This window comes from Pan paniscus, chromosome 21, assembly GCF_029289425.2.
Source record: "Pan paniscus chromosome 21, NHGRI_mPanPan1-v2.0_pri, whole genome shotgun sequence".
NCBI classification, from domain to species: Eukaryota; Metazoa; Chordata; class Mammalia; order Primates; family Hominidae; genus Pan; species Pan paniscus.
In genome coordinates, this window is record NC_073270.2 from 63,919,791 (window position 1) to 63,935,730 (window position 15,940).

General features: G+C 49.8%; 1 long non-coding RNA gene across 1 annotated transcript; it reads right to left on the bottom strand.

The window, feature by feature from the left end:
* Nucleotides 1–84: 84 nt before the first annotated feature.
* On the bottom strand, nt 85–15,626 carry LOC129394929 (uncharacterized). Its single transcript, XR_008622339.2, has 3 exons — nt 15,187–15,626; nt 14,943–15,051; nt 85–200 (listed from the first exon to the last, which is right to left on the bottom strand). It is a non-coding gene; the product is annotated as an uncharacterized LOC129394929 (long non-coding RNA).
* Between the last annotated feature and the right edge of the window lie 314 nt (nt 15,627–15,940).

The following is a 15,940-nucleotide window of genomic DNA, read 5'->3' on the forward strand; positions in this document are numbered from 1 at the left end:
GATGGCTTCAAACTTGACATTTAATCTATGGAAATCAACCTCTTTGTGGGTGTCCAAATGGGCCCATAAATGTCACCACATACTGTAAAATACCGCAACATTTCCAAGGTCGAGATGAGGCTGGTGAACCTGCGTCGACGATGCCGAAATACATCACAGCAACGAACCACCAGACGGGCCTCAGTCAAAATGAACCATCTCTGAAATGATGCAAAACATAATTAGGTTGGAGACTCGGAATGGATTCTGTCACAAGCACATTTCAGCCCAAGACAAATTAGAAACTCTTAAATTTGGGTTAGAAGAAAATGACATGATCAACTAAAAAATAAAATTACTGGAAAACACAACTCTTCCCTTACACATCGACCCTCACCTGAGTATCACTGTCATGATGGACTCTGGGTTTTCAGTACCCAAAGCCTGGGACCAGATTGTTGGGGAATTTATAATTTTGTGTATTTGAGAAACTGCATATGCTATATATTATATGTAACCCCTCTAGCAAGGTCTGAGGCAGCCCCTTGAAATGAAATCTATTAATATTTTATAACAAAAGTGAGGAATATTCACACTCAATGAAATAAAGACTCAAAGGAGCCACATATGAGTTTGGTTCAGGTTCTGCCAACAAATGAATCTTGGTGTCAAACTAATAAGAATATTTCTAGGTTTTAGAGCTTTTTAGAATTCGAAACTGATAAGAGATTTTGGACATAAAATGTTGCCATCAACAGAAAATATTGTAAGGTTGGTTCTTTTGGATCTGCCTTTCGTTATGAACTTGGATCAGGACTCTCTTGATTGTAAGAGGAAGAAACTCAATCCCTAGTCTAAGTACAAAAGGAATGTTTTGACTCATGTAACTGGAAAACTCAAAAGTAGGTCTGGTTTCAGGCACAGCTTGATCAGGGATTCAAGCAATATCACCAAGACCCAGGGTTTTTCTGCTCCAATTTCCTTCAGTTTGGTCTATCTGACTGCTTTCAGCTGCAAGTAACATGGCTCAGCATTGTTGAAATGACAAGGCTATTTCTTAGATCACAGACAGGAGGTCCCCAGGTAGGCAGAGCACTAGGGCTAGTCTAGTAACTTAAATTCAGCAAGGATTTGCACGCTTTTAACCACCTCTCTCAGCCATGCCACTCCCAATGCCAGCCTCGTCAAAGACTGGCTTTCTTCCTGGCTGTCGGATGGGCACCATCAGCGGCCCAGGCCACATGCTTTCTTGTTCACCTCTGGCAATAGAAAGAGGGAAAGGTTTCCCACTCATCCCTGCAACTCCTCTGGAGGGTGTCATTGGCCAGAAATGTATCGTATCCTCATTCCTGAGTAAATCATGGCTTTATCTCCCTTGGGCCAAACAAGCCAACCCCTTCCCACGCTGCGTCGTGACTCTGTAGTAGGAGGCAGTGCAACATCCACCAGAACTTCACATGCCTCGTGGTCACAAAGGTGCAGCAGCTCCCCACTTCTCTTGCTTTTAGCATCAAGTAGAACAGGAAGAACGTCCAGAGGCTGTTTCCCAGGATTCCCAACAAAAGTCTCATTGACTCTAATTGGGTGACATATCCCTTCCTGAACCCATCAGTGTGGCCCAAGAAATGAAGTGCACTGATTGGCTTAGTCCTTGGCTCCACCCCTGAGATGGAGTCGGCCACAGCGCACAGGGCACGTAAGTCGAACCAGAGGAAGACATCTCCCAGATGGAAATCTGAAGGTGGTTCCCAAAAGTAGGGGGAATGGAAGCTGCATGGTAAAGACAGTTAACAAAACAAGCCCACTATAGAACCTGAAAATGAAGTTTTCACGACCTCATGTGTGGTTGTAATTATCAGATCGCTTCAATTCACTTTGGCCAATGTGGCAGGCAGCCTCTGAGATGGCCCTAGCATCCTCACCTCCTGATATTCACACCCTTGGGTAGTCCTTGCCCCTTGAGGGTGGGTGGGATGTAGTGATTCCTTTCGATGAATAGAATATGTCAAATGTGATAGGTTGTCACTTCCCAGATTAGGTTACAAAAGACTGACTTTCATCTTGCCAGCTTGCTCCTCTCTCTCTTTCTCTCTGTCTCTTTCTCTTTCTCTCTCTCCTTTTCCTTCTCTCTCTCTCCACCACTTTCTCTCTCTCTCTCACAATCTCACTCTCTCTGATGAAGCCACCTGCAATAGCATGAGATGCTCAATGGAGATGTTCCCAGGACAAGGGACTGAGAAGACCATGATCCACCAATGTATGAGGACCCGATTTTCACTCATAGGTATCAGTAAAAATTATTTAAGTTTCAAAAAATTACAGAAGCTGGATCAGCCTTCCAGGTGACATTTGTCATTTTTAGTTTGGGGACAGAGCCAGAAAAATAATCCACAATCCCTAGTCCCAAGTTATCACCTAAAAACTATTTGTAGAGGCCCACCAAGGGCTGGAAAGGCCTTCTCTTGAATCAGCGGAAAAGGAGAGGCAGGAGAACAGGTGGGAGGAGGAGACTCAGGAGCCGGGCTGGTCTGCGTTCAAATCCCGACACTCCCCACTCCAGGGGTGTGGCCTTGGGCAGGTGGTTGGACTTCTCAGACTTCTGCCTTCCCCAGCTGTGACATGGGGACCCATGGGGGTGACAGAAGGATGCGTGGGGAAAGGGCTTGGCAGAGAGCAGATGTGCAGACACAATGTTAGTTTCATCTCTTGCAGCAAAGCAAGAGATTCTTCAGAAACAGGGTGAAGATCAAATGAGACGCTGGTGATAAAGTACCTGCTGAAACATCTGGCGTGGCCAAGAGGTTCAACAAAGACTGGCTGGTGCTACTTTTACTGCTGCTGCTCTTGTTGTTGTTAATGAACATGATTCTACCGCCCATAGAGTTAGGCCGTCAGCAGGCTTTTCAATTAAGTGAACTACATTTATTTCAGCACCTATCCATGTTTAAATCTGGCCGTTGCCAGGGCTCAAGAGAAAGCTGGGTGCTCCTTCAAAATAACACAAAATAAATTAAACTTCTCTCATACCCACTGAAAAAAATAATATTTAATACCTTTCTGGGGCCATTCATTTAAACTTTAAAAATGGGTCCCAAAACAATTCTGGATTTTATGCTTGCTGAGCCTAATTGCATGACTATGAGGTGACCTGACAGGGCCTTAGTTTTAGGAGATGATCGTGTGGCTAATAAGCTGTGTTCTTCATGGGTGGGTAATGATTCTGATTAGATGAAATTCAAACGAGGGCTCTTGGGTAAGCCACAGACCTGGAATCCCCGGCACCCAGAGAGAGCTGCTTGCTCCCCCTGAGAAATTAAACACAAGTGTAAGCAACTGTTGTCTGAGTGTTTGTGCATGGCTATGATTGATTGATTTACTGTTCAGAAAGCTCCCTTTTAATTAGCAAGTAAATCTTGCTTCTCGATGTGTGACTATAACTGTCCTTTGAGAATACAAAGGCAGTGTTGACCCAGGAGTGAAGGAGGAGCCACTCGTGCCGTGGGAAGCATGGTGCTATGGGGAAGGGCCGGCCCCACCAGAGGCCTGGACGTAGGGTGCCCAGCAGGAGGGGTGCATGGCCAGGGCTGAACCTGGGCTGGTGCTGGACGGCCACTGAGGAAGAGGGTACAAAAACAATGGCTCACATTTATTGGGTCCTACCAAATGTCAGTGTATTAAAGAGTCTGACCCTACTTTTTGATGTCTGCCTGCTGACTCCTTTTAAATCTGTCCATCTGCCCCCCATTTGGGGAAGCTGGTAAGAAAGCCCAGGTGCTCTTCCCTTTGGCATGAGGGGGCCGTTCCAGCCATCCTCCAGGCCCACCCCAGGCCCCATAAAAACCCCAACCGGCCTCCTTTCCTTGCACTCTCCAGCCGTTTTCAAACCTGCTGGGAAATCTGCTCTGCTGTCCCCTGGAAGCCTCATGATGCAAGTTATCAACTTTTCCTACCTCTCGGTGTGTGTCCCGTACCTGTCTGCATTGGACAAGGTTTTGTGGGGAGGGTGGTCCATCCTGTATCTGCAGACCAGCAGGCTGCTCCCAGCAGCCAGATACTGTGCTAAACTCATTCCACCTTCACAGCAACCCTGCATCCTCCATCCTGTATAAGCCCCCATCTGAGGGGGAGAAACAGAAGCTATATGAGGTGAAGTGACTTGCCCAGTGTCACACAGCAGGGGAGCCAGACCTCAAGTCCTACCCTGCATGACTCCAGAGCCACCAGAGGACCATGTGCGCATCGCACAAGTTCACAGGGAACCACCCACAGACGTGGCATAGGCTGCTCCCTCTGCCCAGAGCTCACCTTTGTCCTCCAGGGATCTCTCACACACCTACACCTCTTGCCAGGCGTGGGAGGTAGAGTTCTAAAAGTGTCCCCACTGCACACCCAGGATTCCACATCATTGTCCCCAGAAAATGTGACTATGGGGAGATGTAATTGCCATGGTTATGTTAGGGTCTATGGCATCTTTGACCTTAAGACAGGGAGATGAGCCTGGATTATCCAAGTGCAATCACCCGGTGTCATCCTATGAGCTCTTAAGAGTGGAGCGTTTTCTCCGGCTGGTGGCAGAAAGGGAAGTCAGAGACATTGAAGCATGAGAGGGGCGTGACCTGTCATTGATACTTTGAGGCTGGAGCAGAGCTCATGAGGAGGCAGCACAGCCTCAGGAAGCTGAAAACACCCCTGGCCAACAACCAGCAAGGAAACAGGGCCTCAATCCTGCAGCCACCAGAGCTGTGTTCTGCCAAACACCTGAATGGGAGAGAAGTGGGCTCTCCCCTAGAGACTCCAGCTAAGAAGTCAAGCCAGCTCACACCTTGATTGTGGCCTAGTAAGACCCTAAGCAGAGAACAGCAAGGTCCATCTGGATTTCTGACCCACGGAGCTGTGAGATGATCAATGGGTGCTGTCTCAAGCCCCTGAATTTGCGGTAATTTATTACAGCAGCAATAAAAAACTAAAAGCAAATCCACCACAGGTGCCAAGGATGCGAGTCCCTGACTGCTCTTCACCTGGGGCCCTTTTTCAGGGCTGTGTTTGCAGCCAGCATCCTTTAGGGACAAGGCAATGTCTCCCTCCAGACAAAGAGCAGGCCTTCTTCCTGCTTGCTATGAAATGGTTGGTTCCCAAGCTCCGCATTCCTCAGCTGTAACACAAACCCACCATGTCCATGGGACTTGAGGGCAAGGGCACACACATGCTGAAGCGCAGGCTACTTATTGTGCTGTGAGTCATGAAGTCCTTTGTCTCTGATCCAGGAGTCTTGTGTCTTCTGCCAGCATCCATGAATCAGTAGCACTCTAACTTACGAGCTTATATGTAAAGTAAAATGAAATCCCAGACCCCACAACAGTTGCTTCTCCTTTTGACCAACACCCTCCCACTCATCTCCAGCTGGCAGCTGGTAGCCCTTCCTGAGAGCGGCTTTTTCAGCCCTGTGATACCTTCCACGCCATTGGAGCAACAAATACTACTCCTTCGTAACAGTTTGTCACCTAAAACTTCTGCATTTTTGTGTGATATTTTTACAAATATCTGACTCCCCTAGCAACTTGGTATTCCAGGTATCATGCCTGACTTTTCTCACCATTACATACACAGTGTCTAAGAAAATGCCCAGCCCATAATAGCTGCTCAACATTTATTAAAAGAAGGAAGAAACTGCTGGTGATGGAGTCAGGTCATTGAGCCCTTGAGACAGTCACAGTCCCATAGAATCTCCACAATATCATATTCCAATAAAATTACAGGCCAGGCGCAATGGCTCATGCCTGTAACCCCAACACTTTGAGAGGCTGAGGCAGGAGGATGGTTTGAGCTCAGGAATTTGAGACCAGCTTAGGAAACAGGGCAAGACCCTGTCTAGAGAATAAATAAATAGATTAGATAAGTAGGGTAGGTAGGTAAGTAGAAAGATGGATAGATAGGTAGGTAGGTAGGTAGGTAGGTAGATAGGTAGGTAGATAGATAGATAGATAGATAGATAGATAGATAGATAGATAGATATAGATAGATAGATAGATAAAATTACAATCACCTCCAATGTTCAAATATAATGCTGTCCTAAAAACATGTACAAAGGTTAAGTGTTTAAAATCTTAGCAATCCCCATATATATCACTAGGGAGCTTCTCTTCTCATAAAGAGAAAACATTTTTACGAAGTTCCTCATTCCCCTTGCCTTAGATGTAATAGTGAGTGCCATGTTTCAGCTCAACACCTGTTCTTTAGAGGTGCTGAATCTGAAGACTAAACAGGAAGCCATTGGATTTGCCTCCCTTGAGCATCCACATGGGCCACGGATGCGCCTTGTTGTACAATGACATTCATCGTGGTTACGACAACAGTGGTGTGAGACACCTTTACTTATCATCTCTGGTTTTAGCAATTTCCTGTTTTCCCTACTCATTTTTATAAAATAATTATTCAAAAATACAAAGCACATTCCAATACTTGCACCAACGAAAGCCAGAGAACTACTAAGATGGTGCCGGGCCCATCCCGATCTCGGGGGTGCAGAGACCAGGTGGCAGCTGCACTCCCAGGCAGCAGTTCAAATTCATCTGCTGGCTGCTACGGCAGGGGTTATCCTCTAACACACAGCAAGTGCAAGAAAAAGTATATGCCGTTCTCCTTTCTTTAAAATATGCCTCTCTTGCACTGTTTTATTCCAGCATTCAGCGGAGACATGGGTGTGGAGAAAGAGTCAAGATTTCTCTCTACTACAAGGAAAGCTGAATCCTGAACAAAACAATAAATGGTAACAGACACGTAAATTCACGATCAAGGATCCTGAAGGGCATGGCAGAGACAATGGCATCTGTAGAACCCATGTCCTGTTGAGAGGGCAGCTGCCCCTCAGCGCCACGGGTCACTGCCTGGGGAAGCAGGGGCCAGCACAGCCAGATCTTTCCAGCTTCCAAAGGAAGCCGAACAATTTGGACTTTATAAATGTAAAATCTCCCGATTTTAAAATGTCTTTGAAATGTTTAATGTTTTTAATTATTAGTAAGCCGGGCGCCGTGGCTCATGCCTGTAATCCTAACACTTTGGGAGGCTGAGGCGGGAGGATCAGTTGAACCCAGGAGTTTGAGACCAGCCTGGGCAACACAGTGAAACCCCATCTCCACAAAAAATATCAAAAAAATAGCAGGGTGTGGTGGTGCATACCTGTAATCCCAGCTGCTTGGGAGGCTGAAGTGGGAGGATCGCCTGAGCCCAGGGAGGTCGAGGCTACAGTGAACTATGATCGTGTGATTGCACGTGCCTGGGCAACAGAGCAAGGCCTTGTCTCAATAAATAAATAGTATTTAATAAATAAACAAATACTATGCAAGTTAAACTCAATAAGCCAGCAGCCTCCAATTGATAATTTCTGAAATAAACTCATATTTTCAACTGCTTTTGTGACTTCTCCACTTGGATCTCTAAAAGGCATCTCAGACCTGACATGTCAAAAATGAAACTCTCGATTCCAGCAGGCATCTCCCCGCCCCATCCAGCCCCACACCGACTCCAACACACTTCTGCTCCTCGTCACATTCACAGGCAAGTCAGTGACCAGAGCATTCATTCACCACCCAGCCCATGCACAAGTCTCGGCTCCCTCTGCCCCACCCACCTCCCCAACCATCCTTCAGCATAACTCTCTGCTTCACCCACCTCCAGCACCATCATCTCTGTGAAAGAACAGGCATTGTGACACTGTGATGCACACCTCTGGTAGAGACAGCCGTGATGGCAGACAGTGTGGGCCATGGTGGATGTTGTTGTTGTTTGCAGTGCACACCAGCCTGGAAATGCTTCAGCCTGGAGGTGACGTGTTGTTTCTACTCATATCTCATAGCCCAGAGCAAGTCACCTGACCTTGCCTAACTTCAAGGGGACAGGAAATCTTCATCAGCACTCGTAATATCTACCACAGGGACTAGTAACTTCCACCATTGCTAAATTTTGGGTTTTGCCAGTAAAGAACACTTAAAAATATATATCCACCACTACCATCTATTAGATCAACAGCGGACAAACGATGGCCCAACGGCCACAGTCGGCCCAAAACCTCTTGTAAATTAGGGTTTACCAGCACACAGCCTGTCGCTTGTTGTATATATTGTCTGTGGCTACTATTGGCGCTACAACAGTGCTGAGTAGCTGCAACAGATACTTCGGGTCCCGTAAAACTGAAAATATTTACTTTGGGCCTTTACAGAAAAAGCTTGAGCACCCCTAGGCTCATTCATTCACTGTCACAATTATCTCATAAAAGAACATTTGGGCCGCGCAAGGTGGGCTCACGCCTGTAATCCCAACACTTTGGGGGGCCAAGGGGGGCGGATCGTTTGAGCTCTCCTGAACAACATGACGAAATCCCGTCTCTACTAAAAATACAAAAATTAGCTGGGCGTGGTGGTGTGCACCTGTAATTTCAGCTACTCGGGAAGCTGAGGCTGGAGAATTGCTTGAACCCAGGGGGCAGAAGCTTCAGTGTGCCTGGATCACGCCACTGCACTCCAGCCTGGGCAACAGAGCAAGACTCTGTCTCAAAAAAAAAAAAAGAAAAGAAAAGAAAAGAAAAAAAAGAACATTTTTAACTGAGAAGGTAGAGAAATGGTATCTTAGAATAGAGGCTCACCCTTAAATCAGATCTTGATGGAAAAGACGTGATGTCTTTATTTTCTTCATATATCTGCAAAAAGAGGAAACTTCAGCAGAGGCTGCTGTGGGGCACAGACAAGTGTTTGGGGAGCCCTGGACTGTGAAATCCTTTAGGGATTAAAACTCAGAGGCTGGGAAGGAAGCGGCAGACAAGTGAATTGCGCCGCGTGGGGCCGTGGGGCCGTGGGGCCGTGGGGCCAGGACCGTGGGCAGAACTCAAGCCCACCTGAGAGGCGGGGCCAGGAAGCTGCAGCCAATGGCTGCCGTGGGGCGGGGCTCCAGTACAGCCTGACCTTCTGATTGGCCCAAAGAAGATGGAAACACATTCTCATCTTGGCATATAATTCCCAATTTAAGAAACAAAAAAACACTCTGAAGGACAAATTTCATGACTGTTGTTTCCCCCAGAGATGAAGCTGGGGAACAGAAGTGACCCTCTAGAAGAGCAGACTCATCGAGTTTACCAGTAATGTTTCATTTCTTTATTTTTCTTAAAAAAATGACATGAAGCAAAAATGACTGGAAGCCACTAAAAGGAATGAAGTCGTGATACACGCTACAACGTGGATAAGCTCGGAAAAGAGGCCAGAAAACACAAAAGGTCACCTATTGCATGGTCCAGTTGATACAAATCCAGAAGGAATCAACCCTTAGGAACAGAAAGCAGATTCACCGTTGTCAGGGGCTGGGCAGCGAACAGGAGCTAGACGCAGAGATAGAGGCGATGGCTGTATAACATGGTGAAAGTGCTAAAGGACCCTGAATCGTGCACTTTAAAACGGTTCATTTTATGTCATGTTAATTTCACCTCAAAAAAACATGACTGTTGTCAACTCTGGGTGATGTGCGTGAAATTATTCTTTTACATATTTTTCCCAATTTCTGATACACATATTGGAATATATTTTACCCACTGCACGGGTGAAATTCAACACAGTGCAGGGCCAGGACAGGCCCTTGAGGCACCGGTTTGCCGCGGTAGATCTCCATCATCCACAGTGCCCATCGGGTCACCTGGTCATCACTCCGCCGGCAGTCCCCACCCGGGAGACCTGCTTATCTCTCCCAGCCTCGGGAAAACTGCTCTGGTGGGATCAGAGATAAAAATAAATCTGCAGAATGTTGGGCCAGACACGAAAGAGAACAGGCTGTATGATTCCATTTATATAAAGTGCAGAAACAGACAAATCTGATCAATGCTACAGAAGCCAGGATGGTGGGGTCGTTGTGCGGTGGTGGTTGGGAGGGGCATGAAGGGGGTTGTGCTGGTCACTTCCTGTTTCTGAATCTGGATGCCGGCGGCACAGATGTGTTCAGTTTGTGAACGCTCCTAGGGCTGCACAATCGCGCATGCACTGTCCTGTATTACTTCGGCTTTAGAGAAGTTTTTAAAGAAATAATAAATGCATAAATCCATCAGATACATTGAATTTCCTGCCAAGCCTTTGAAATAGAGGCCCAGGCCGTGGCTTCAGGTTGCAAGACACCCGAGAGTTGAGTTTGTGGGATGTTGTACAGACGTGGGTCTCAAAGGCTTATTATAACTTTTTTTATGCAAACAGAAATTACCCCAGCACATCTGGAGACCAAGCTCCTAAAGCGGGTGTGAGTGCAGCTTGTCACTGTACCTTCACAGCACGAGGAGAGGAGAGTTCGAAACCACAAAGCTCCTTCCTTTCTTTCAGGAGAAAGAAAATGGAGGATGGGAACGTCATCAGCCCAGACCAAAGCTGTTCTCAGGCTTAGAATCAGGGAAGAAACGTAATTGCAGAGGGCACACGCTCCTCTAATTTTTTGGAAAGAATCTGAACGCACTGGTGTGTTATTGAGTCCCTGGGGAAGCTGCTGCTCCTCCCCATACCCTCACTCCCTCCACAAGTTCATAGACACCTCGGAGGGAGCCCAGGAAAGGCTGTGAAAGGACCGCACCCAGAGTTGCCTTCCAGAGCCCCTGCTCCCCTCCCAGGACCCAGCCAGGCCAGCATACCGAGCCCTCTGAAGGGATCCCACAGCAGCAGCCCAGAAGGCCACATTTTCATGGAGTTTGTCCACATCCACAGCAAACAGCAGGCAGGCCGGGGATTATATAAGCTAATTACCCCATTCTTTCCCCTCAGTGCAGAAAAGGTCAGGTCCCCACAGCGGGCAGGCTCAGAGCACAAGTACAGCCCCCACCTCCATCCCCCGCCCCAGGGTGTGGGAGGAGAAAGGAGAGAAGGAAAAGAGGGAGGGAGGGAGGGACAGAGACAGAAAGAGAGGAGAAGGGAAAGAAAAACAGACAAGTAGAGGCAAAAACAAGGGAGAGAGAGAGACAGAAAGACAGGCAGGCAGAAAAAGAAAAGAAAGGCAGGAAGACATTGAAAGGACAGGAAGACAGAGTGAGCGAGAAACGGGGAACAGGAGGGGATGGGAGGGAAGAAGATTTTCCTTTTTCCTTCCTTTTCTTTCTCTGAACTTCAGCACAGGGAGAATCTGCATTCCCAGGACAGGAGCACCTCCCCCAGCAGCCCTAGTGTGCGCTGAGCAACTGGGCAGAACCGGACTGCATGGGTTCAAGTCCCCACTGGCCACCCGCAGCCACTGCATCCCATTATCCCAGGTGAACGGTTTCCTCTTGAGTGATCAGGGCCTCATCTGTGTCTTCCCTGTAGTGTGGAGAGGACATGGATGGACTCTGAGTTTATGCCCCGGCAGGCACGCACCATAGGGGCTGTGCCTTGGAGCTTGGAATAGGGATTCCTCCAACAGCAGCCATCACTTGAGAAGGGGCCACAGCTCCATCTACCCAGGAGAGGGCCAGATCATGCCCATACTGCAGGTTAGCATCTGTCCCAGAGAGAAGCGTCCTGGTGTGGTCACTTGTTCTGTCCCTGGGTGACGGGATGGACAAGGGGGATGGTGGTGATAGTCCCCATGTTAGTCACCAGCTGGGAGCTGGCTTGGGTTCAGGTCTCACTTCCATCACTAACTTAGGCCGGGCTGGGGCACCAGGTCTTGGCTTGGCTTGCGCCCTGAGTAGAGCTGGTCCTGACAGCGGAGACCCTGTGCCCAAGTCCCCCCTGGGAAGTCAGTGTCCCCATAAGGGCAGTTGAGTCCAATGTGCAGAGGCCCTGAAGGAGGTGATCGTACTTCTATCCCTGGTCCCCCACTCTCCAGCCATGAGTGTTGGGCAGCCCCTGATGGGGCCCTGACCTATAAAATGGGGGTCTCATAGCTGACTTCAAAAGACCCTGGGGAGACCCACTCAGATGACTCACAGGGTGGGTTCTCGCAGTGGATGCCAGCTGTCCCCACCATTACCCTTGGAGACCACAGGCCCAATCTGAGGAGCCTCTTACGAGAGGGGGTCATGAGTCTGGGGCTTACTGGGGCTCTCGAGATACTCATTCCCCACTTTCTTCCAACCCCCTAGAAGCGCCTCCAGCCCCCATGCCACTGGGCTGATGAGAAATTCAGTTCCAGCCAAATGGAGGCTGCTGTTACGCCCGCACCTTCTCAAAGCCCCAGAGGCCTAGCATGGAGCCAAACTCTTGGGGAAGCCCCGAACTCTCAGTTCACAATGGTCAGTCATCACTTACAAGAACAGCAAGGGCAACTATTTATTGAGCACTTCCTTTATGCCAGGCATTGCTCTAAGTGCTTTATGTGTTTAAATAATCCTGACTGCAGATTACAGAGGGGCACCATTCCTATCGCAGATGAGGCTCGCCTAAGGCCACCAGCAAAGTGATTGAGCCTACTTCAAACCCTGAGGTGTGGCTCTGGTCCCTAGGCCCTTGATATACATAGACCCTAAGGGTCTCTTGAGGGCAGAGGCCAAGAGGTGGAGGCAGAGGGGCTTTGGAGAAGCAGGGGCCTGGACATCCAGAGTCTAGCCTGGCAGGAATTCCTGGCAGCCCTACCAATGCAGACTCTGCCATCTGCCCAGGAAGCTGTGAGACTGGGCTGTGGCCCCCCCAGACCTAGGACCCCCTCCCAGCTTGGTGGCTGTTTTTCTCACTATCTCAGCCATGCCCCCCACAAGGCATCTTCCTTTTGAAAATAAAAACCAGGAGTGGGCAATTTCAGTCCCCCACTCCATACCACAAAACCCTGATAAAGGAGTTCCACCGCCTTCTGGGAAGAGGAGAAAGGAAAAACACACACGCACACAAGAGCAAGTCACAAATTAACATTACAGCACATGAGGTAGGCACACCTGCATTTCTGCAGACACGCCTGGGCTCAGGAGCCTGCCAAGCCCCAACCAGCCTGTGTCCTGCAGGGATGTATATCCCACTTCCAGCAACAGTAGAGCCCTGACATTTAATCCTGAGGAGGTGACCCCCACTGGCATCTCTGAACTGGGCCTTGACAAATAGCAGTCACTTCTGAATCCATTCCCCCAAAAGGTCACCAGCCAGACGCCAACAAAAAACCCAGCCATCACTGTCACATGCCGTCAGTCTTCCCCCACCCCCACCTTCTCCCCCATCTGTCTGGATTGTGGAATCCTGTTCTGGCAGGAAGGTACTAGCCAAGACCCCCACCTGCCAGGGCCTGTCACCCTCCTGACTCCCAGAATTCCCTCCTTCCCCCTCACCAAGTGGGGGACTCTCAAGCCTCTGTCCACACCCCGGGGAGGACCACCAGGGTAGTGGGCCCAAACCCTCCCCTGCTGCCTGGGGTCAGACACAACGGGCTTGCCTTGAAGCAGAGGGGCCAAGGGTCCTTCCCTACACCTGGAGAAACCAAAGCCCCATGACCAAGTGTTGGCCCCATACCCTGGGAAAGAAAACCCTCTGTGAAAGTACAGCAATCCCAGCTCCCTCCCTAGTCTGGGCCCTAATCCACCCCAGATACTTCCTCAGTTTGCAACAAAAATCGCTAAGCAGCTCTCACAGGTCTCATCTCCTTCACCAAGGCAGTCCGCCGAGCCTCAGCCACCACTACCATGTGGCGCCACGCACAGGGTGCAGGCTGAGAGGTGTGGCTTCTCCACAGATCAACTCGAATCAGCCTCTCAGTCATCGGCTGCATCTTCATCCCAGAAACCACCCTTGACCAAGCATCCTGCCAGCAGCTCCCTTTAGCTACATTTTCCCAACTAACGTGTCCAAGTGTGCTCTTATCTGAAAGCCTTACTTTTTTATGGTTTTCTTTTCAAATTATGAAAAGTAATGCATATTTACCTACTGTAGAAAATGAGTGAGACATAAAACACACAAAGAGGAAAGTAGGGTTCCCCCGCCAGACTTGGCCGGGACTGAGAAAGTGACCTGCCCTCTGTGGGAGTGACTCTTGAAAGCCTTGGGATGTGCTCCTGGCTTCCCCAAACATGCCCACATTCCATAATGTCTAGTTTCCATCTTAAGCCACTGTCCTGGGAGGAATCCAGGCCCCCATCACTTATTCACTCCCTCATTCCAGACTTGGGTTCGAATCCTAGCAGCCCCGTGACCACCTCCCCGGCTTCCTCATCACAATATGGGGCTGTTGCAAGGATTTGATGAAGTTCACCCCACAAAGCCCTTTCCACAACGTCTGCCTACAGTAAGTGCTCAAGAAACAGCACCAATGAATGTTAACATCACCACCATCACAGTGGTATCAAGGGTCTCTGCTTAACAGAGGCATGGCCTGAAGTGAGGATTTGAGGGCAGGTAGTTTATAGGGGAGGTGGTCCCAGGAAGTCCAAGGAGTAGGCAGGTGAGACTGAGGAGGCTAATCAAGGTGTCATCAAGGCCAGCTGCCACATGGGCCCCAGAGGAGAGGTGCTGGACACCCTCAGGGTTATCTCACCTGTGGGGCAAGGGAGCTGGGGTATTTATCCTCCGTTCCCACCATCACTGGCTGGGGGCTGCTGTTGGGGGAACTTAGCTTCCTGGCATGTGGGTCCAGACTGGAATGGTGAGTACAAGGAACTGGGCAGAACCAGTGCAGGTGCTGTTCAGTGTTGGATCTGTGCTTGGAGGTGGGGACACAGACAATTCAGGTTCTAGGCTCTCCAGGGACTCCCCCTGGAGACTGGAAGGTGGACCTAGGAGTGGAGACTCATATTGCTGCAGCCATTCACAAAATGCTTCCTCTTCTCTCCGTATTTCTCCCTCACTCTTCATTGCCACAAACAGGACAGGGGCCCCAGGGGCAGGGTCATGCACTCCACCCTGGCTCCTGGTCACGCTCCCACCTCGGCAACCCCCCGGAGTTCAGTGGAGACCCTGCATCCTGGGTCCACACCAGCCTTGTTCACAAGACAAGGTGACAGAGGCCATGCGTTCAGATGTGGAGCAGGGAGACTTGAGTATGACTCGACCTTTTACCTGATGGTCCCGGGACTTCGGGAGGAGATCTGCCCTGCTGAGCCTCTGCTTCTACATCTGCAAAGTGACACTTACAGGCGTGGCCGTCTTTTTAGGCTGCGTGAAGAGTCTGGAGATACAGGGAACATTCAACACACACTGAGTGCCTGGGTCTGCTCATGGTTTCCCAATTCAGATCCAAGAAAAGCACGCTGCTGCCCCGCAAGACCAGAACACAGAGCCCCTCCCTCCCCAGGAGCCGGACCTGAGCAGCAGGGGGTTAAAGAGCAGTACCCGGGACAGCCCCGGGTCAGGGTCGTTTGCAGGAAGGCAAAGCCGCGGAAGAGGGAAGGAAATGCCCCGGGTCCCAGGCGGGGCCTCGAGCGTGCCCACGCCGCCCCCTGCTGGCCACGCCTGGAGTTGCAGGAACCGGGCGCCGGGCGGGACCTCAGCTGCGGGCTCCGCGCTGCTCCCGCGCCGCGTGGGTGAAGCGCCCTCCCCGGCCACGCACTGGGGTCTCACAGGGGCCAGGCTGAAAAGCAATGCACGCCTTAAAGGCGGGAGGTCGGCCTGGCGCAGGCTGAGGAACACTGATGAACGACCTCCTGCAAAGGATTGTCCCCAGAGGACAGGGCTCGGGGAAGCAGGACGGCTAAGCGTCTACACCCCGGCGCGCGGGTGGCCCCCGGAACTGCCCACACCCCTGGCTCCCGGGTCAGCCGGTCATTGCCAGATGCCCCACCCCCACCGCCACAGCCAGGAGAGGGGATGACATGGGGTGGGAAATTCAAGGGGGAGCCCAAAAAATCGTTCTTCAAGATAAATCGTATTTTGAAAATTCAAAATCAATGCAAGCATATCCAAGAACAAAATATCAAAATTGTAAATGAAGTCAGGATCAGTAGTACTGATTTGTCCTTTTGCCTAGGGCTGCAATACGGCTAGGCCCAGCGCTGTTATTTATCTGTCATTATTTAAAGCTTTGATATTAAGCCAGTCGAGGTGGCCCACACTGGTAG